The sequence below is a fragment of the Dendrobates tinctorius genome, unplaced genomic scaffold (assembly GCF_039654945.1).
Source record: "Dendrobates tinctorius isolate UK_male_01 unplaced genomic scaffold, ASM3965494v1 ptg000083l, whole genome shotgun sequence".
Taxonomy (NCBI): domain Eukaryota; kingdom Metazoa; phylum Chordata; class Amphibia; order Anura; family Dendrobatidae; genus Dendrobates; species Dendrobates tinctorius.
This window is the reverse complement of record NW_027361751.1, coordinates 3,940,439-3,961,825: the sequence shown is the minus strand read 5'-3', so window position 1 is coordinate 3,961,825 and position 21,387 is coordinate 3,940,439.

Here is a 21,387-nt window from a genome sequence, read left to right as displayed (position 1 = left end):
TTTGATACATTTCTATTTTTTGTATAATAAATACTCTGAACAATGTGTATATATATTAATGCCACTCTATGAGTATGGCTTTTGTGGGCTTTAGATGCTAATCATATTTGATATAGTCCCTCATTGGTCTCATATTTTGGGAATTACATTTTTTCTGGAAGCTGTTGTAGCTCCATATGGACTATTGAATTGCACATAATTTATTGTACCTGTTGTATAGACCATTGTTCTGTTGCATTCATTGTCTCCTTACATGATTGCATTGTACTTCAATGCTTTTATAAATTTATTTATAATAAAATTCTATTGTTTTTATGTCACATGGTTTTCCTTCTTCTTTTGAATGATTTTTGTTTGGCAGACAGCTGTAGCCTGCATCGGGGACTCCTTGCTACTAAGTCCCGGCTCACTATTATGTTGCTGTTGTGCCCCCAAGTCTTGTGTGGGAATAAAGTGGTCACTACTTCTATTCCTCTGGTGTCTGCTGCAGGACCATTAGTATCCATACAACCTTGGGGACTGGACCCTGGCCTTGCGCTGTGAACTGGGGAAGGGTTCTCTCTTCCAACCCTGTTCCTTAGTTCTCCTATTCTCCTCACGTTCCGTGCTAATCCTTCTTTCTTCTGGAGAATCAAGCTTCCTTTCTTTGTCTCTTCCCTGTGCCAGCAGACCCAGATCACTGTGGCCTGCTGCAGCACTTCTCCCATCCCTCTCCCAGGGATCTTCTCTGTCTCACTCTCTGTCCTTCTACATCCTCACTCACTGACTGAATGCATGACTGAACGACTAACTCAATTCTTCCCGCTCTTTTATGTAAACTAAACTCCACCCACCTCCCAGCACGTTTCGTGTTCCAAGCAGGGAGCCACCAATGGTTGCTATGCTACACTCCAAGCAGGGAGCCGCCGAAGGTGCTTTGCTACACTACTTTGTGGTGTGGGGTGCAGGTGTTGGAGTGTGGTCAGGTGTCTCCACCTTACCTGGATGGTGGGGTACCACACCTCAGGAGGAGGTGCAGTACCTCTGTGGCGACTGAACCCTCAGGGGCGCCACAAATGTGCACCTACACATTGAACTTATACAAATGTGTTCCAGCTCACATTGTTGGTTTAGTTTTTTGTACTTTGTACATAGAAAGGCATGGCTCCCCTTTTTTGGATAGGTCTTTAAATTGTCAGTTCTGGGTCCTGCTCTGCCCACGTCTAATTTGAGGCCCACTGTCACCTAGAGAGGTGAACTACAAGAGCTAGGGATCGTCCTCATTGGGGTACAACTTGTCATAGTAAATGCCTTTTACGCTCTTTTGATGAAAATAGTGTAAACCAAGTCCCCTATGTTATTTACATGTACTATTACCATTTATTTACTTACTACATGTTACCATATTTGCTGATTTTGTTTTTAGCCTAGGTTCTATCTCTTAATGGCCACGGTGAGGTTGTGCATCTACACATTGCACTTATATCAGCATGCTTTCCAACTCATTTTTTGGGTTTTGTTTAGGTCTCCACATAGTCTAATAACAATCTTTAGTTTTATTTTTTTTCTATTACTGTGCCATTCACCTTCAGCCCTACATGAACTCTCCTCCTGGAGGATAATTGCTTATACAGCTGGGAGGTCATCCATCACAGTAGTGCTTGTTATTTAGATATTCTTTTTGAAGGTTGACAAGTTTTTGTAATTGTAACTTTTTAAAGGGGGAATAAGCATTGTAACACTAAATGGATGTGGTGATAAGTAGGGTTGATCGAGTAGCTTCGGATAAGTGCTTATCCGAATAGCTATAGTACTTCCCGAACAGCTGCATTGGTAACCCGGATACTTGGAGCGCTCCTGATAATCAGCTGCTCGGCACCGCAGCTGCATGTGTTGCGGCTGTTTCACAGTAACAACACATGTATGTATAGCCTGTTTGTTGTGACTGTCACACAGCCATGACTCATGCAGCTGCGGTGCCGAACAGCTGATTATCAGGAGCGCTCCAGGTGTCCGGGTTACCGATGCAGCTATTCGGTAAGCGCTATTGGGTCGCCCTCGCACACCCAGGGCAGCGGGGTACTCGGTACCGGGCCGGTGTCAAGGCGGGAATGTGTCACAGCAGCGGTGACCCGGTCCGTTGCCCTGGGCGCCCAATATCAAAGGCGGTGATGTTAATGGTGTTAAAGTTTATTAGAATAGTTTGTGACGCCACCCGTGGTGTTTGGCAAGTAAGATGGTAAGCCAACGCTGCATACAGATCCGCTGGGACTGATGGTGTGGTGCAGCAGAGATGGTATAGCTCCCCACAGGTGGAGCTGTAGTCCCAGGGCAGTGTAGGTGCAATGGATGAGGAGAGGCGCAGAATGGTATGGAGACTGGTACCCAGGTGTAGTAGTGCAGGAATAACTGGAGGACACCAGAGTATGCGGTTCCAAAGCTTTACTCACTGTTTGCAGTTCACACAACTGCCTGCCTCCGTACTGTGTTCTCCAGGTCAGGGCTCCAGCCAACCTCCAGGCAGGGTAGGATTCTCCCTTCCACACTCCGCCAACATGTACCTTACTGAACGACTCCTCCAATGCGCCTTTAGGCGCGAAGCACTCCAGTACTTAGTTACCCTGGAATGCCTCTCTCTAGGTGTTCCTAGTCTTTACTTGTATGACAGACAGCTGTAGCCTGCTTCGGGGACTCCACACTGCGTCCCGGCTCTCTATTCAGTTGCTGTTGTTTCCCAAGTCTATGATGGGAACAAGGTGTTAGCGGCTCACTACTCCTCCGGTGTCTGTTGCCGGACAAAAAGATCCAGCCAACCTCGGGGACCGGGCCCCTGCCTTTGCGCTCTCTGGACTGGAAGGGTTCTCTCTCTTTCTCAACCTGCTTCCCACCGTCCTTCGATTCTCCTTGGTTCCGATCTGTTCTCTCTCTCTCTTATGGAAGGTTAGGTTATCTGTCTTATCAGTCTCTTTCTCTGGTCTTTCTCATGCCAGCAGCCCAGATCACTGGGACCTGCTGCAGCACATCCCTCAGACACCCATCTTCTCTTTTCTCTCTCCTCCTCCAACCAACTAACTAACTCTCTATCTTTCACTCTTCCCACTCTTTTGTATCATCTCTCGCCTCCCAGCACATCTCGTGTTACGAAGCAGGGTTCCACGAGGGGTGCTCTGCTGACCCCCAGCATGAAGCTGTTAGGTGGCCCCACTGAACTATCCTGTGTGTGGAATGCAGGTGTGTAGCGTGGTCAGGAGTTCCCACCTTACCTGGATGGTGGGGCACTACACCTTAGGAGAAGGTGCAGTACCTCTGTGGCGACTGAAGCCTCAGGGGCGCCACACTATAGCTATTCGGATAAGCACCTATCCGAAGCTATTCGATCAACTCTAGTGATAAGGTTATAACATGAACACAATAGGTGTAGTAGCTTAATAATGGGATATTCGATTTTACTATAAGTGACTGAATATGTGCTATAGATTTGTTGGAATAATTTCCCAACCATAAAATCGAAATAATCCTTAAAAAAATTGTCCACTACTTGGACAACTCCTTGTCAAAAGCTTATACTCAACTCCTGTGTCAGCGCCGTTCCAGTGGTGTCAGCACTCACTCTTCCCGGGGTTCTTGTGCGCTGGCGTCACTGACCCCGCCTTCTGTTGAGTTGAACATGAGATGAAGTCAGAGATCAGTCGTAGCCCTGACTTCCTCTTCATGTTCAATTCGACAAAAGGCGCGGATAGCGAGGCCAGCGCTGATTGGGCGCCAGGCTCACGTGTCACAACAACTGCACAAAAGCCGCGAGGAGAGCGAGTGCTGACACCACAGTAACGGCGCTGCGACAAGAGGTGAGTATAAGCTTTTTCATTTTATTGGGTCCAAGCATGTGGCATGAGAAGGGGCTGTTCTACTAGTGGACAACCCCTTTAATAAACCAGTTGTGGTCATTTTGGTAACAAAAAGTTAATGTTATTTAAAAAAAAAATGTTTCTATGAAACCTCATATCTACAGAGAAATCATTTTGACTCCTATTTACATCATCACTTTGCTTTTGTGTCTCAAAATTAAGTGCTGTTCAATTTGACCCAAATGATAAACGATGCATTGTCATAGTTATAAAGTGTCAGCGTGTTCCACGGCATTAAACAAATAGAGGGACAAAAACTGAAACAATGGAGACACACAAGTCCCATTTCATGTCTTGTACCTGCAATGCCACTTTAAGGACATTTCTTTTTGTTTTCTCCATTTCCAAAACGCATTACATTCCAGGAATATATGATAAAGAATTAGGAAATTACTGGAACCAGAACCTACATATAATCTGGGTTAAGCTGGCCCACTGAAGTCTTAGAGGATTTTACAGAATTAGGAGTGATTCATGATTTTATTGTAATAAAATAGCCTATACGGTAAATACTGGCATTAGTGATGTGGACCCTCTCAGAAATGTTTAAAGGGATTGGCCAACACTTGGACAACCCCTTCCCAATCTCTATGTTTTCCCCTTGTAAATTAATAATACCATTACTCACCTCTGAGGCTGGCATCGATCCAACGGTGTTGGCACTGGCTCTCCCGGGAATCACGTAACATTGTTATGTCATGTGATCCCTGCAGCCAATCAGTGATGGCTTTAGCCTTCCCGTCTTCGGATAAATCACATACTTCCGGAGGAAATGACAGTGGCTGCTCTCTTACTTCCTCTGTGTGTATGTGATTTGTCCAAAGGAGGGGAGAGTGAAACCAGTGCTGACAGACCACACGGATCGCACGTCATGCGTTCCCCAGGAGTGCCAGTGGTGACACCGCTGAAATGGTGCTGGCACCGGAGGTGAGCATAGGTGTTACTATTTTACTAGGGGGAAAGTTAGGGATTGAGAAGGGGTTGTCCAAGCAGTGCGCAACCTCTTTAATTAAATACCAGCAAGAATATCATTTGGAGATATCATTATTGTGTATATTCTATGATCCATTATCTAAGTGCACAATACCATTTTACTCAATAAAAAAAAATCTGTCAGCAGGTTTTTACTATGTAATCTGAAAGCAGCATGAGGTAGGGACAGAGACCCTGATTCCAGTGATGTATCACTTAGTTCATTTAGTGCAGCAGTAATGATAGAATCACAGTTTTCTCTGCAGCAGATGTAGCAGGGCTCAGTTGTTGAGCTGTGTATAACCTCGTTCACACTACAGTTTTTTGTGTACATTGTATAGTGACACAGCTGCCAATAGCGTAGTTGGACTAGGATAAGCCAGGCCAGCTGTCCTCTAGTGATAATCTACTTGCTGATAAAACACTGATTTGTAATGAAACAGCAACACACGTCCTAGTAAGTGACACATCACTGTAATCAGGGTCTCTGCTCCTAAATTCTGCATGCTCTTAGATTACATAGCAAAAATATGCTGAGAGGTTAATAACCTTCTTAAAATACTCATAGACAATATTATTCAATATACCCCGAAGAGTCTTAGTATAAACCATATTATTCCAAGTTTTCAAAATTGTTAAAATTAAGTGCAGCCCAACGTAAAAATGGTCACGGCATTGGCAACTGACTTATTTGAATGGGTTTAGGTCTAAACACAATTCTTCCAGCTTTCCAGGCGGAATTGTAGGGTATGATTTTTCCAGGTTCTTAATGGTAATACGGTTTGACCACAGACTTGAAAAGCTGGAAGAATTTTACAGCCTTTAGTAAATCTGCCCATTAATCTGGAATGAACATTTTACAGTTCTCTGGATTTACATCATAGCCACATTGTATCTTTAACAGGCTCTGGTTTGCACCTGCATTTCGAGGTTATAAAAACATGTTATGAACTATTGTATTACTGCAAAAATATAACAAAGGCTTTAATATTTTGCTTTAAAAAGTGGTGTAAAATATTATCAAATACAGATTTTGGCAAATACAGCTAAATATTTAATATATTTTTCACTACGTGGCAGTTTTGTTATTCAAATGTAAACCTGCTCTATGTTTTTGGATGAAAAGTATAAAAAAAAAATTAGAATAATCCTAAAGACTAAAGAGGATTATGGGGTGTGATGGTCAAATCAAAGAGAATTTACAGTGTATGTCCTTAAATATTAATTGTGGTGTATAATGTGTTTGGAATCACTAAATTATACAGCATAATTTTGTCACTTGATGAAATGTGTGTTATTTTAGAAATATGTTACTAAATATGGCCAACATGTGAATTATTAATCCTTGAAGCTATTTTGGAAAAACTTGGCATAAGTGCACAATTCACTTTTATGTTCTGCTCTGCTTAAAAAGGCTGTCCGCTACTCGGACAACACCCTCTCAATCCATATGTTTTCCACTTGTAAAATAACAGCACTCAAATTTACCTCCAGTTCCAAATGTGGTTTCAGTGGTGTCTACACTGTCTCTTTCGGTTATCACGTAAGATTGTGACGCAATCCCTGCGGCAATTCAGCGCTGGCTTCACTCTCCTTACCTTTGGACAAATCACATCCATAGGAAATGAGAGCTACTGCTGTTTCACTTCCTCTGGATGTATGTGATTTGTCCAAAGGCAAGGAGAGTGAAGCTAGTGCTGAATGGCCACAGTGATGGCGTGACATAACAGTGTCACGTGATCCCCGAGAGAGGCAGTGCCGAAACTGCTGGAATGGCATTGGCATCGGAGGTGAGTATAAATGGTGTTATTGTACAAGGGAGAAACATATGGATTGAGAAGGGGTTGTACAAGTAGAGGATACCCCCTTTAACACCCATTACTTAACAAAAGAATACGAAACTTTAAATGATCCAAATTACTTATTAAGTAATCTATTTGTAAAAGTAAAATCTGACAGCGGTACAGGGACATCGGCTTGTTTAAAGAAGTTGTCTGATACCTTCAACTGGTTCTTTAGTAACTATCTTTAAAAACTGAGCATTTTATGTAATTCCCAGTTTACAGTTTCCCTCCTATTCCTTTGCTAACTTCACTTCACTTCACATGCATATGATAGTCTCTAGTGGAACTTCATCCCAAAAGTTTTCTTTGTGGGCTGTTCCTGGATTATGCTGTCCCTCTTGCTTGTTTCTCAAGCTTGAGAAAGGTTCATACCTCAGAACCAAAATATTACGACTACTCCTATTGGCTAGTAGACCACTGTTTTTTGCCATATTACTTGGAGTGCTGCGCCCATTCCTAACTATTTTTTGATATAAACTATTGCAAAATAAGTCACAAATGATAAGCTGTAAAAAAAGAATTAACTTAAGGCCTCATTCACACATCCGTGTTGCACAAAGTTGTGCTATCCGTTTTTTTCACGGATACAGCACGTTCTCATTATACATCAACAAGAAGAAAGAGGAATAAGCTATGAAATGGGGGATCACCACAAAACACATGATTGACTTAAAGAGAGACAATTTTATTAACACATAAACACCACAGACACTATAAAAACATTAAAAAGTCACACATGTGACATAACAAACAAGGCTCATAATAGAGCACCCACCCTATAGCTGCACCCCACAATGACAGGTGATCAAATACCAGCTCATATAAACAGCATACCACAAAATAACTAAATATGATTGAGGCCTCCAAGAAGCAGTGGGGAAGAAGATACCCGACGCGTGTCGCCACCCCTGACGAAGCCACTGCACGTGGCGACACGCGTCGGGTATCTTCTTCCCCACTGCTTCCACCCCACACAGGTTATGTTATCTGACGCCAGTGTTCCAGGGCTCATGCACAGAGTATGGACTTGTTTTATTTCAGTCCATGCGGCTGGTGCTGGGTTATATTAGCACTGCATGTTCGTGTATGGCTGCCATTATAAGGATTCTTTGGCCAGGGTGACCAGCCTTATGCATATCCATGATTTCTTAGATGCCGTTTCAAGTTTCTAAATAAGTACAGGAGTTATTTTCTCCCACTCTTGGAGGCCTCAATCATATTTAGTTATTTTGTGGTATGCTGTTTATATGAGCTGGTATTTGATCACCTGTCATTGTGGGGTGCAGCTATAGGGTGGGTGCTCTATTATGAGCCTTGTTTGTTATGTCACATGTGTGACTTTTTAATGTTTTCATAGTGTCTGTGGTGTTTATGTGTTAATAAAATTGTCTCTCTTTAAGTCAATCATGTGTTTTGTGGTGATCCCCCATTTCATAGCTTATTCCTCTTTCTTCTTGTTGATGTATATGCTATTTTGAATAGGCTGGGGTTAGATCCCACTATATGATTTGTACATTGTGGTGCCCCCACTGCTTGGTTTCTAAGCACGTTCTCATTATAGTCTATGGTGTTATTCACATTCCTGTTTTTTTCACGGACCATTTGTTTGTGCAAAACTCAGGGACACATTTCCGATTGCTTTCTGGTATCACGGATGAAAAGAGCCAATATAAGTGTATGGGTCCGTGAAAAACATAAGCAGCACATAGATGATATCCGTTTGCTATCTGTGTGGTGTCCATATTTAACATTGCAAAGTATAAGAGAAGCTTTGTAATGTATTTATTTATCCATCAGTGAAGAACAATGATGACATTCTGATGGTAAAAATGGACAAAAGAACTAAACACTGATGACACACTGATCCAAAACACTAATGGCATCGGTACCATTTTTTCACATACGTGTTTAAAGACAGATGCATGATTAAGGTCTAAGAGCAATTTTTCTTGTCCCTCCTCAAATTTGTAAGTGACAAGAAAACTGAGCAATGTCCTGGTGTGAAGGACTGGAAAAGCTGCCCGCAACTCCCTTGAAGATCTTGTGATTACATTATGCATTGCTATGTTTAAAATGCTGTTTTATCTATTTTCTGCCCAGCAACAGTGAGTTGGCAGCAGACAGGGTTAACTACTGGAGACCAGCCCATGTTGGGAGGAGTTACATGGGCACACAGGAATGCAGTTTTCTGTTTGTTGGCAGATAGAGACAGTACTCCAGAAGTAACAGACATATGGTCTAGGTGCTGACAGACATGCATAGAAACAAGGTTGTGTGCGACGAGGGGGACCCATATATAACAGATAGTACATTCTGAAGGAAAGCAAAGATTAAATGGCAGCAGGATCTCAGGCACGGAAACTAGTGGAGACAAAGGGGGGGGGGGACAAGGTCTTTATCCCAGGCTAGGAAGCCTACTTAAAGGGGTGAAACATTGCCCATGTGATCAGCAGGACAAAGTCCTTATTACAGGCCAGGAGGCCTGAGTAAATGGTGCAGAACTTGGCTTGAGGGAAAACAGACAACTAAAGCCCCTGTTACACATAACGATGTCCCAGCGATCCCACCAACGATCCGACATAATGGGATCGCTGGGACATCGTTAGGCTGATCGCTGGTGAGCTGTCACAAGACAGCCCCAGCGATCAGGATCAGCGACGCTGGACGCTGGTTTGTAATCGGGTATCCAGGAGCCGCGGCTCCTGGATACCCGCTGTTTACCTTGTAAACCGGCATACACGCTGGTTTCCAAGGTAAACATCGGATATCTAAGAGCCGCGCGACTCCTGGATACCCTCTGTTTACGTTGGAAACCAGTGTGTACGCCGGTTTCCAAGGGAAATGGCTCGCCCCCAAGGTCTCACCAGGCAAGGCGGGGTACTCGGAGCCGGGCCCGGAGGATTTCAATGGGAGATGTCACGGTAGCTGTGACCCGGTCTGTGGCCCTGGGCGTCCATTGTAAAAAGGGGGGAAATGTTGAGTGTACGGGTGATGATTAAAGTTTATTAGTGAATGATTCGTGACGCCACCTGTGGTGTTCGGCAATGAAGATGTTAAGCCGACGCTGCAGACAGATCCTCTGGGGCAGATGGTGTGGTGCAGCAATGATGGTGTAGCCCTCCACAGGCAGGGCTGCAGTCCCAGGGCAGTGTAGTGAGGAGAGCGTAATGGTGCAGTGTTAAGCACAGAGATGTAGCAGTGCTGAGTGGATTGGCGCAGGAATAAATGGAGGACACTGGGGCATGTAGTTCCAAAGCTTTACTCACAGTCTGTTGTGCATACAGGTGCCCGCATCCATGCTGTGTCCTCCAGGTCAGGGGCTCAGCCAACCTCCAGGCAAGATGAAGTACTCCGTTCCAACTCTCCGCCAACATATGTGCCTTTTCTGAACATCTCCCTCTTGCGCCTATAGTGAAGTACTCTCAGTACTGAGTTACACTGGAGTTCCTCCTGTCAGATGTTCCTATGAACTCTACTTGTACGGCAGACAGCTGTAGCCTGCTTTGGGGACTCCTTGCTACTCAGGGGATCTTCACTCTTCCACTGACTCTGTCACACTGACTAAATCCTAAACTCTTCCCGCTCTTTTGGGACCAACTAACTCCACCCGCCTCCCAACACGCTTCGTGCTCCAAGCAGGGAGCCACCAAAGGGTGCTTTGCTACACTACTATGTTGTGTGGGATGCAGGTGTTGGAGTGTGGTCAGGAGTCTCCACCTTACCTGAATGGTGGGGTACCACACCTCAGGAGGAGGTGCAGTACCTCTGTGGTGACTGAACCCTCAGGGGCGCCACATAAACAGCTGACATTACATGTTTACATTAGAAACCAGCGTCCAGCGTCGCTGATCACTTTTCTGTCGCTGCCACATGCAGCGATGCGCGCTGGCCAGCGGGAGACCAGCGATCGAAAAATGGCCCAGGCGAATGCTGCACGATCAGCGATAACCGGCAGGGGGGCTGGTCACTGATCCCCATCACACAAAGCGATCTCGCTGGCGAGATCGCTGTGGTGTCACAAAATCAGTGCTCTCTCTAGCGAGATCGCTGTGTGTGATGGGGTCTTAAGACGGAGAGATGAAGATGTAGTGGCACAGCAAGGATTATGTGGCCTTCATCAAATGGGCATTGAAAGTAATAGTGAGGAGTCATACTGATGTACCTAAGCCATTGAGGTCCTCACAAATAAACATGGAGATGAGGCTAGCTGTGAGGGTCTGTAGCAACACACCTCAACCTATTTGTTCCTCACAGTGGAAGATGGAACTGCTGTAACATGTAATGTATTGCCAAATGTAATTGCACAGTTCCTGTCTCTACATAATGCAGAAGAACCATTCATGGATTGTTGTGCCTGCGATCTGATGTATATACAGTACATCTCATAAAATTCTTGTTAAGTAAAGAAAAGCTTCCTCATCTGGTCCTGGCCTACTAAGTCAAACTGCAGTATGCAGTCAGCAGAGACGTACCCTCATTTTCCTGTAGCATGACATGGATACCCCCTTCGCCCACCACTACCGCCCCGCCACACGTTACACTAGTTTTTCATGAAGTTCATTGAATAATGATTAAAAGATTTAAAATTTGAAGAATTTAGGCTGATTTCACATTAGTGTCTGTTTGTGCAACGTTTTATCCGCAGCAATCAGAATGCGTCATGTTTTCATATCTTTTACATGGTGTACGCAGGGGCATGCATTTGCATCAGTTCGCATGCGTTAGCATACGCATGCGTTGCTTTTCAGTGTTCGGCGGGATCTGGCAAACGCATCAGGGGTTGGATTTTTGGAAGCGGCAAAAATCCGTCAAATATGCACATTCATCGGCATGCGGATGAGCGTGTCAAATAAACGCATTGCTGCCTATGGAAACGCAGGCGAACGCAAGGACATGTGTACGCATGCGTTCGAAACGCATGCGTTTTTCACATAATCATGTCCGGGAAATGAGACACGCCCATTGGGTATTGTTTGTGTCAAGGAAATTTTCCAAACGTATGCGCTGAAAAAATGCAAACGCATGCAAAAAAACGCATGCCAACGCAGTGCTTTTTTGCCGTCATGCGTAAGCTGATGTGGATAAAAACCGCTGCGTAAACATGCGATAGTATGCGCTTTGACATACGTTTGCGCATGCAGACGAAACGCTGCGCACACAAACGCTGATATGAACCTAGCCTTATGCTGCCACAAATAACCACAGATTTAGGGTAATGGTTTGCCAAGTCTGCGCATTACCAAAACAAAATCCACATTGTTACTTTTTGTAACTGAAAGGTCTTGAGGATATTTACTCTCACAGCTTTAGGGTGCATTTACACTGGCCAATTATCAGGAACAAGCATTTCTAGGAACACTCATTTTCTGTTAGTCCTCCAGTGTAAACAGGCTGACAATCACCGGATGAATTAACAAAATTTGTTCTCCACAACACATGGTCCTGTGTAAACAGGACATATGCTGTTAAGAAAAATAACAGTTATTTGCAAATAACAGTGGTATTAATGATTGTTCTTTTGCACATGGAATATTGGACGTCCTGTCTAAACAGGGTATTAACACTTTCCCGACTGAGCTATATTCTTTTATTCCATTTTCGTTTTCTTCTCCCCTTCTTCCAAGAGCCCTAAGTTTTTAATTTGTCTATTTACATGAGGGTTTGTTTTTTTTGCCCAGCAGGTTGTAATTCACCATACATTTTATCACTCAATATCCAGGCAAACGGGCCAAAAATTCCAAGTGCAGTGAAATTTAAAATGCCGCACCAAAAGAAGTTACTAACTTACTTTAATATTGGGGTCAAATAAAGCATAAAATCAGTCCTAGACAGCAGTTTTGTATCTAAACACTAAATTTCTCAAACATCCTACAACACTTTCAAAATTGGTGCAAACGTCGACAATGCAGTTTCCAGAAAAAAATTGCTTTAAAAATGATCTTCACTATAAATTAGCCTGGTTATCATGCTTGTTATTGGTGATAACCTGGTAAAATCAGTTCATGTTCCTCTCTCTTTATGTTTGGTACCAATACTTTAACGTAAGAGGTAATGGGCCTTGCAATGATTTAACCTGTGTGAAAAGTTTGTGTTTTGCAGATGTTGCGATCTATGGCTGCGGCTCATCCTGGGAGGTAGAGGATTGCACGCACTGGCCAATGATAATAGAGACTATTATCTGCTCAATAGGACTGGAGACAAAGCACTAATAAATGGCTTTCATTAACTAATGTAACCATGAATACAGTCCTAATGGAAGAGTGTAAATCCTCCTGGCTTCCCACATCAGTGAATGCAGTGAAAGTGCTTGAGATAAAGACAAACAGAAGCTTGCAGAACAACTGTTACATTGCTGCTATATTCTCCAGCTGACTAAGATCCTCATTAACCTCCTCAATGTGTTCTTCTGTTCCTTAGAACTACTGGAATCTGTCTGAGGTCTCATAGTTTACACATCCAAGTCCTGATAATGGGTTACATACAAAGCTTGTAATGCATTCCATTATTAGTCATCATTAAAGGTTACTTTTTTCTTTTCTTTTTCCTTTTTTATTTTGCAATTATCACAGCTTTTATTTCCATTTTGACAACAAACATCACAAAGTTTTGTGTTTGTATTTTAGCTGACAAATCTTGTACATTATATATCAAGTGCTGAGCACACTCATGGGGTTGTGATGCGAAAAATCATATTTAATACATACAGTAGTCACTAGTTACAAACGCTTCGGTCTTGCTAGACCTTCATCAGTGTACCAGGACAAGTGTAAACGTTCTTGTGCAAATATCACATATATTGTGGCAATAGAGGGGTAATCTTAATATGCAGCTTTGTTAGAGCTGATTACAGTCAGTGACTGCTATAGAGGCCTTACAAGCGCAGCTGCGCTGCTGTGTGTCCCGTGACGCGGTTTCCGCCGCCTGTCAGTGAGGTCTTGCACATTAAGACGAGCACCAAAGGGATTTAAGATTGCCATGTACAGGTCTCTATCTAGTACTGAGATGACAATTAAACCAACAATTAATGACAATATAAGTATATTGCCATAAAATACACATTGCTTAATTGAAATACGTACAAAAGACACAGACAATTATAAAAAGAGATGGATATCCAAATAGATATCACAGGCACATAAGTCTTCATAAAGTATTAAAAATACACCATGGGATACAGACCATATGTCACAAAGTCATAATATAGTACACCTAGTATAGGACATAAGGGGCACAATGATGACGTCATACGCCGGGCGCTGCGCGATCTTACATATGTAAGAAATTTGTAATTATGCCACTATATATGTCCATATGTACCTTGTAGCTTCATTCACTTACCTCCCAGGACGAAGCTAAGGCGAAACGCGCGTCGGGGACTGCGGTATCACAGGTCATATGCTCATTTCTTACTTCTTAGGGGTTGCTGTAACACACTTGGGACAGGGGGATTTGCCATGTGAGCACCAATGTTGATCTCTATGTGTATTGTTCTGGCAGTATTTAACTTTGAGCACACACTGTCAGACACTTTCTGTGTCATTGGATCATTATGGCTTAGCATTAATTGCTAGTGTACTGTATTACATGCTCTTTGCTCATAATCTATTTACAGTAATTATACAGATTGAATCTAATGACATGCTTACATAGATTGCATAAAGGCTTTCCATCCTTTATTTTAATGTTTATTGCTCTGGCGATATTTGATTTTCTAAATACACTGCTTTATACTTTTTGATGCCATTAGAGCACTCTGGCCTAGCATTATTGCCAATGCAGTGTATTATATCATCTTTGCCTATGATTTATTTACTTATATATCTCCATGCTGGTGACATACATGTCGATGATATTTGTTGCAGTGCACACCTTGCATGGGGTATATATATTTTGTGCCCCTTATATCCTATACTAGGTGTACTATATTATGACTTTGTGACATATGGTCTGTACCCCTTGGTGTATTTTTGATACTTTATGAAGACATATGTGCCTATGATATCTATTTGGATATCCATCTCTTTTTATAATTGTCTGTGTCTTTTGTATGTATTTCAATTAAGCAATGTGTATTTTATGGCATTATGCTTCCTTGATCTGTTTGGTATATATTTGTTGGGAAGTGCCATTTTCTTCAGGCCCAAATTCTGGAAATATAATGACAATATAATAATAATAATCTGTATTTTTATATAGCGCTTTACGGACATTATTGGTGCTGTCCCCGATGGGGCTCACAATTTAAATTCCCTATCAGTATGTCTTTGGAATGTGGGAGTACCCAGAGGAAACCCATACAAACATGGAGAGCATACAAACTCCTTGCCTCCTTGCCGATGTTGTCCTTTGTGGGATTTGAACCCAGGACTCCAGTGCTGCAATGCTAACCACTGAGCCACCATGCTGCCTTTAGGTACTGTCACACTTAGCGATGTACCAGCGATCCCGACCAGCGATATGACGCGGTCAGGATCGCTGGTACATCGCTAAGTGGTCGCTAGTGAGCTGCCACACAGGCAGATCTCACCAGCGACATCGCAGGGGACGGGGATCGCTACTTACCTGTCACACCAGGCGATCCTGCGTCCTCCTGCCCGGCTCCACGCGTCGCTCGTCTTCACAGCAGGAAGCGCCGCAGGAAGCGGACGACGAGAAACAGTCCTGAACGTTCTCGCGCGATCAGCGATTACCAGCGGGGGAGCCGGTCGTAGGTAAGTATCAGACACAGAGATATCGCTAGCAATATCGCTATAACGTCACAAGTTATAGCGATATTGCTAGCGATATCTCTTAGTGTGACAGGCCCTTTAGTCTCATCAGCACTTACAACCTTGCATCAGAAAAGTTCTTGAATAGTTACTTTTTTGAAAAATAAATGCATTTACTATAAAGACTTGTCAACATGTTTATTGCTAAAATAGGACTTTGAAGTGCAGCCCTAGCCCTCCTGATGAGAATGCTTCAACTTTTGGGTAAAACCTCCAATGCGGGGTGAAATTTACATAAATTATACTCATTTTCATGGTAACATTATGCAGATCCAAATCAGAATCTACATCAGTATCTACGTATCTACAGTACTTGCTACCCAGCTAGCATAGTGGCAGATATTTTTCGATACGTGCGAAAATTAATGTACCATACCGCTAAACTAGCACTCATCGCCAACAGAGTAGAATGACTGGTCGGTCGAGTCAGAAAAAAATATGGGTCACAAAAATGGCACACATTGTTAGAGAATATGGAGTTTCACGAAAGCAGTATGTCCTACTTTGGCTTATGTTGCAACAGGAGATAAAACTAAAAAATGGACCTACACATGTACATGTATTGGTATCTGTTATGTCTGCCAGAGCCCAAAATCTCAAAAGCTATATTGGACAGACTTGGCACAAGCTGCTCCATTTGGCAGATTCTAGAGAAACCCCAACACCCTTTAACTCCTATACAGGGGGGATCTGGTTTTACAACAGGATCTAGTGGATCGCTACCATGGAAGGAATGCCACTCAGAGGCTGAAATGGTTGACAAGCAGGATCAAAGCCAAGAAGTCAAATCAAGGACAAAATCAGGAGGCAAACGGGTAGCCAGAATATAAACCAGAGGCAGAACACGGCAAAGACAAAATAGATAACAAGAGCCAAGGCATAGCAAAGTCAGAGAGAGCCTAGTGCTAGCTAAAAACACTAATAACTGGCAACTAGAGTCAGTGTGTTGGGGTTTATGTAGATGGGAGCCTTGCCCATGCCTCAGTAGTGTTACTAATTACCTACTAGCTCACTGCAGCAATACACAACTTAAAAACAAAGGGGAAATGGTCTCAGCCCTGTAAAACATAAACACCCACATGCTGCTGGTGTCCAGCAGTAGCAGTATTGTTACTGCTGCGCTGCCTTGCGAATAGGGCAGGGGATACAGCAGCATGTTCAGACACGGATGTTACTGTGTCTGGCTGGTAGCTGTAAAGAATAATGAAGTATTCTGTTTTATTTCATACAGAGGTGTTAAGTAAAAAAAAGCATGCAAGAATGCGCTGCATTCTAGGTTTTTTATTTTAACATGACAGCCAATAGGCAATTAAAACCACAATATGCATATATGATGATGACATCACTGGGACTGATCAATCAAATGTACAGTTGTGGCCAAAAGTATTGACACCCCTGCAATTCTGTCAGATAATACAGTTTCTTCCTGAAAATGATTGCAATCACAAATTCTTTGGTATTATTATCTTGATTTAATTTGTCTTAAAGGAAAAAACACAAAAGAGAATGAAGCAAAAAGCAAAACATTGATCATTTCACACAAAACTCCAAAAATGGGCCAGACAAAAGTATTAACACCCTCAGCCTAATACTTGGTTGCACAACCATTAGCCAAAATAACTGAGACCAACCGCTTCCGGTAACCATCAATGAGTTTCTTACAATGCTCTGCTGGAATTTTAGACCATTCTTCTTTGGCAAACTGCTCCAGGTCCCTGATATTTGAAGGGTACCTTCTCCAAACTGCCATTTTTAGATCTCTCCACAGGTGTTCTATGGGATTCAGGTCTGGACTCATTGCTGGCCACCTTAGAAGTCTCCAGTGCTTTCTCTCAAACCATTTTCTAGTGCTTTTTGAAGTGTTTTGGGTCATTGTCCTGCTGGAAGACCCATGACCTCTGAGGGAGACCCAGCTTTCTTACACTGGGCCCTACATTATGCTGCAAAATTTGTTGGTAGTCTTCTGACTTCATAATGCCATGCACACGGTCAAGCAGTCCAGTGCCAGAGGCATCAAAGCAACCCCAAAACATCAGGGAACCTCCACTATATTTGACTGTAGGGACCGTGTTCTTTTCTTTGAATGCCTCTTTTTTTCTCCTGTAAACTCTATGTTGATGCCTTTGCCCAAAAAGCTCTACTTTTGTCTCATCTGACCAGAAAACATTCTTCCAAAACGTTTTAGGCTTTTTCAGGTAAGTCTTGGCAAACTCCAGCCTGGCTTATTTATGTCTCGGGGTAAGAAGTGGGGTCTTCCTGGGTCTCCTACCATACAGTCCCTTTTCATTCAGACGCCGACGGATAGTACGGGTCGACACTGTTGTACCCTCGGACTGCAGGGCAGCTTGAACTTGTTTGGATGTTAGTCGAGGTTCTTTATCCAACATCCGTCCAATCTTGCGTTTAAATCTCTTGTCAATTTATCTTTTCCGTGCACATCTAGGGAGGTTAGCCACAGTGCCATGGGCTTTAAACTTCTTGATGACACTGCGCACGGTAGACACAGGAACATTCAGGTCTTTGGAGATGGACTTGTAGCCTTGAGATTGCTCATGCTTCCTCACAATTTGGTTTCTCAAGTCCTCAGACAGTTCTTTGGTCTTCTTTCTTTTCTTCATGCTCAATGTGGTACACACAAGGACACAGGACAGAGGTTAAGACCACTTTAATCCATGTCAACTGGCTGCAAGTGTGATTTCGTTATTGCCAACACCTGTTAGGTGCCACAGGTAAGTTACAGGTGCTGTTAATTATACAAATTAGAGAAGCATCACATGATTTTTCGAACAGTGCCAATTCTTTTGTCCATCCTCTTTTTTATGTTTGATGTGGAATTATATCCAATTTGGCTTTAGGACAATTCTTATTGTGTTTTTTCATTTAAGACAAATTAAATGAAGATAATAATACCAAACAATTTGTGTTTGCAATCATTTTCAGGAAGAAACTGAGTATTATCTGACAGAATTGCAGGGGTGTCAATACTTTTGGCCACAACTGTATATGGTGAGAAATTCTCTTGACGTGTTCTTGAAGTATTCATCCTTTTGGAGTTTCTGGCACAGTACATCCTACAATATGTTGGGAGGAAGAAGTAAAAAAAGAAGCAAACCTATGTAGAGGGCGGTGCTGACGCGTTTCGCTGTATGAGGTATTGAAGTGTGTAGATGTTTGTATGTGTGCTGTGCGTTGATGTCTCACCTTTACATGAACTCACCATACACTGCTTTGCACTGTCTAAACAGCCCCTGGCTCTGCTACAGTTCCCTCCAAAGTGTTTGCTTTGGCAGCTTCCAAGTGAGTACAAACATTTCTTCCAAGCAGATCAATCACTTTGGCACCAGGATAGAAGTGCAAAATTCTGTGGCTATATGGAAAAGGCCTGAAAGAAACCATGTGTGTCACCGACCCGGCCACATGTACCAGGCAGCTGCAGCTAAAATTCAGGTTCCAGCTGTTTAAAAAAGACTTTGTACAGCAAAAGTCAATGTACACATGTACGCATGGTATACCAATACTGCGTCCGCATTGTGGTAGCACTAGAGAGACAATTTATACTTTCACACTGTTCCCTTTTCAAAAGGACAGGGGAGTAGGTATAAAGAGTTGGAGAGCAAGCAGTCATTACCACAGAAGAAGACACCACTATTATCAGTGGCCCGTTGTAGGGTGGGCTCTTGCTTTGCATTTCCCAGGGAGCATTGCACCTAGGATTTCACTGATTGAGCGCCTTTGCCAGCTGCCGCAGTGTTTTCTTTGACTTGTCTCCCTGAGGTCAGTGATTGTTTAGTGATCTCGCTTTGCATTGTAGTTGGAATACGGATGAAGGAGCTTTGAAGAAGAGGGAACCAAGATTGCACATGCACTGCTGCTCCATCCATTGTTTATGGAACAATAGGTGAATACATTGCTCAAAAGTCGCATAGACAGTTAGTGGTGCATGTGACGTCATTGTTCAATTCAATCTCGGAAAAAGTAAGAACGGGTCTAAGAGCCCACATTCTAGGATATTAATATATTATATAAATTTTTTAGGAACAAAGCTAAAAATCTATGTCTAAAAGGGTGCATTTCACCACTGACACCTGGACAATCAAACATGGGCAGGGGCGTTACACCTCACTGACTGGGCACTCGGTGACTCTGGTGGCCTGTGAGGGCAGGCGGTCAAGGGGCTGCTCCAAAAGTCTTTGAATCCCCAAGGCTTGATAGACAAATCTCTGTATGTAACACTTCTTTCACTGCTGCTGGCTCCTCCTGCTCCTCTAGAGCCTCCACCTGTGCCCTCAACCTCTCCCTTAATCTGACTCACATTTCAACAGAGAAGATTGAATGCACCCCACCTCTGTACTGTGCAGCCAGGGCTCACAGAAATTAGGCAGTGTTCAAATTAATATGCCTTGTGGATCGCAGTCACACAGCTCAAGAATTGTAGACAGCTATCCAGGCCGAATTAGAGCAATGGCTGTCTCCATTGAACCTGGAGCCAGGGAAGGTTGTGTGGGAAACCTGGTGTTGTCTCTACGAAGGGGCAACCTCACCCACATGCATTGCATGGCTGGCTCATGTCCTAAACCTGGTGCTACAGCAATTTCTCTCCCACTATCCTGGACTGGATGCGCTACTACAGAAAGTATGGTTGCTGTGTGCTCACTTCCAATGATCACACCACGCAGGTCATCAACTTGCATGGCTACCTAGGTCATTTGGCCTAATGGGTTAACCGTTTGATTTGCGATGTTCCGACATGGCTGAATTCCACTCTGCACATGTTGCAGCTTGCGGAGTGGGCACTGATGAAGGACCTCTGCACTCTTCTGCACAGCTTTAAAATGGCTACTAAGATGGTTAGCGCTGGCGATGCTGCCATCAGCATCACTATTCTGGTCATTTACATGCTGGAGCAGACGTTGAATAGTCTGTGTGAGGAGTTGCCGGTCCAAGATGAAGACAGGGAAGCAGATCAGGATGCGGAAGGGATAACAATATCTCAAATTTCCGGACTGTCATAGCATAGGTGGGTGCCTTGGGAGGGTGTCTTACACTGATCGAGTGGGGCTTATGGTACCAGACAAACTGTTAGTGAAGGTGCAGTAGCCAAGGAACAAATGGAGAAGGATGAGGTGATGGATGCGCAACAGTCAGGAGATCAAGAGAATAATGATCCCCTCTCTGATGTCCGTTGTTGGTGGGAGGGGATGGAGGAAGGAACCTTGAGTGTTACCCTGCCACCAACACACCATGGACTTGGACCACATTGAAGCACCAGACACATGAGCGCCTTCTTGCTGCACTATCTTCAACTTGATGCCCGTATTCTTAGGGGTCAAAATAGTGCTCACTACTGAGTTGCCACTCTGTTAGATCCACAGTACAAGAGTAAATTTAGCCAGATGCTTTCCCCCTGGAATGGGATGCGCGCATGCTGGAGTATCAAAACACGCTTGTAGACAATCTTTGAAGTGTTTTTCCCTAAGACACCAGTGAGGCACATAGTGTGCCTACCAGCCCTAGACATCCAACCCTGGGAACATCAAGGCATCATCGCAAAAACTTTAACAGCAGCAGTGTAAGTGGCATAAGCAATTTCTGTGAGTCGCTTCACATTTTTTTTTTTAAACTATCCCGTGCATCAGCAGAACAGAGTGCAAGTCTGACATGTTGTTAATGACTGGAGAGAATGGTGCAAGAGTATCTGGAGCTCAATATCAATGCCATTCAGGGGGGGTTTGACCCTTTTGCATTTTGGTCTTCAAAAATGGAAGAGTGGCCTGAGCTCCCCTGTCACGCCTTGCAGGTTCTGTCATGCCCTGCAGCCAGCGTTCTCTCAGAACGTGCCTTCAGCGCTTCTGGTGTTGTTCTGATGGATAAGTGCATACAGCTGTCCCCTGAAAGTGTAGTCTGCCTAACTTTCATCAA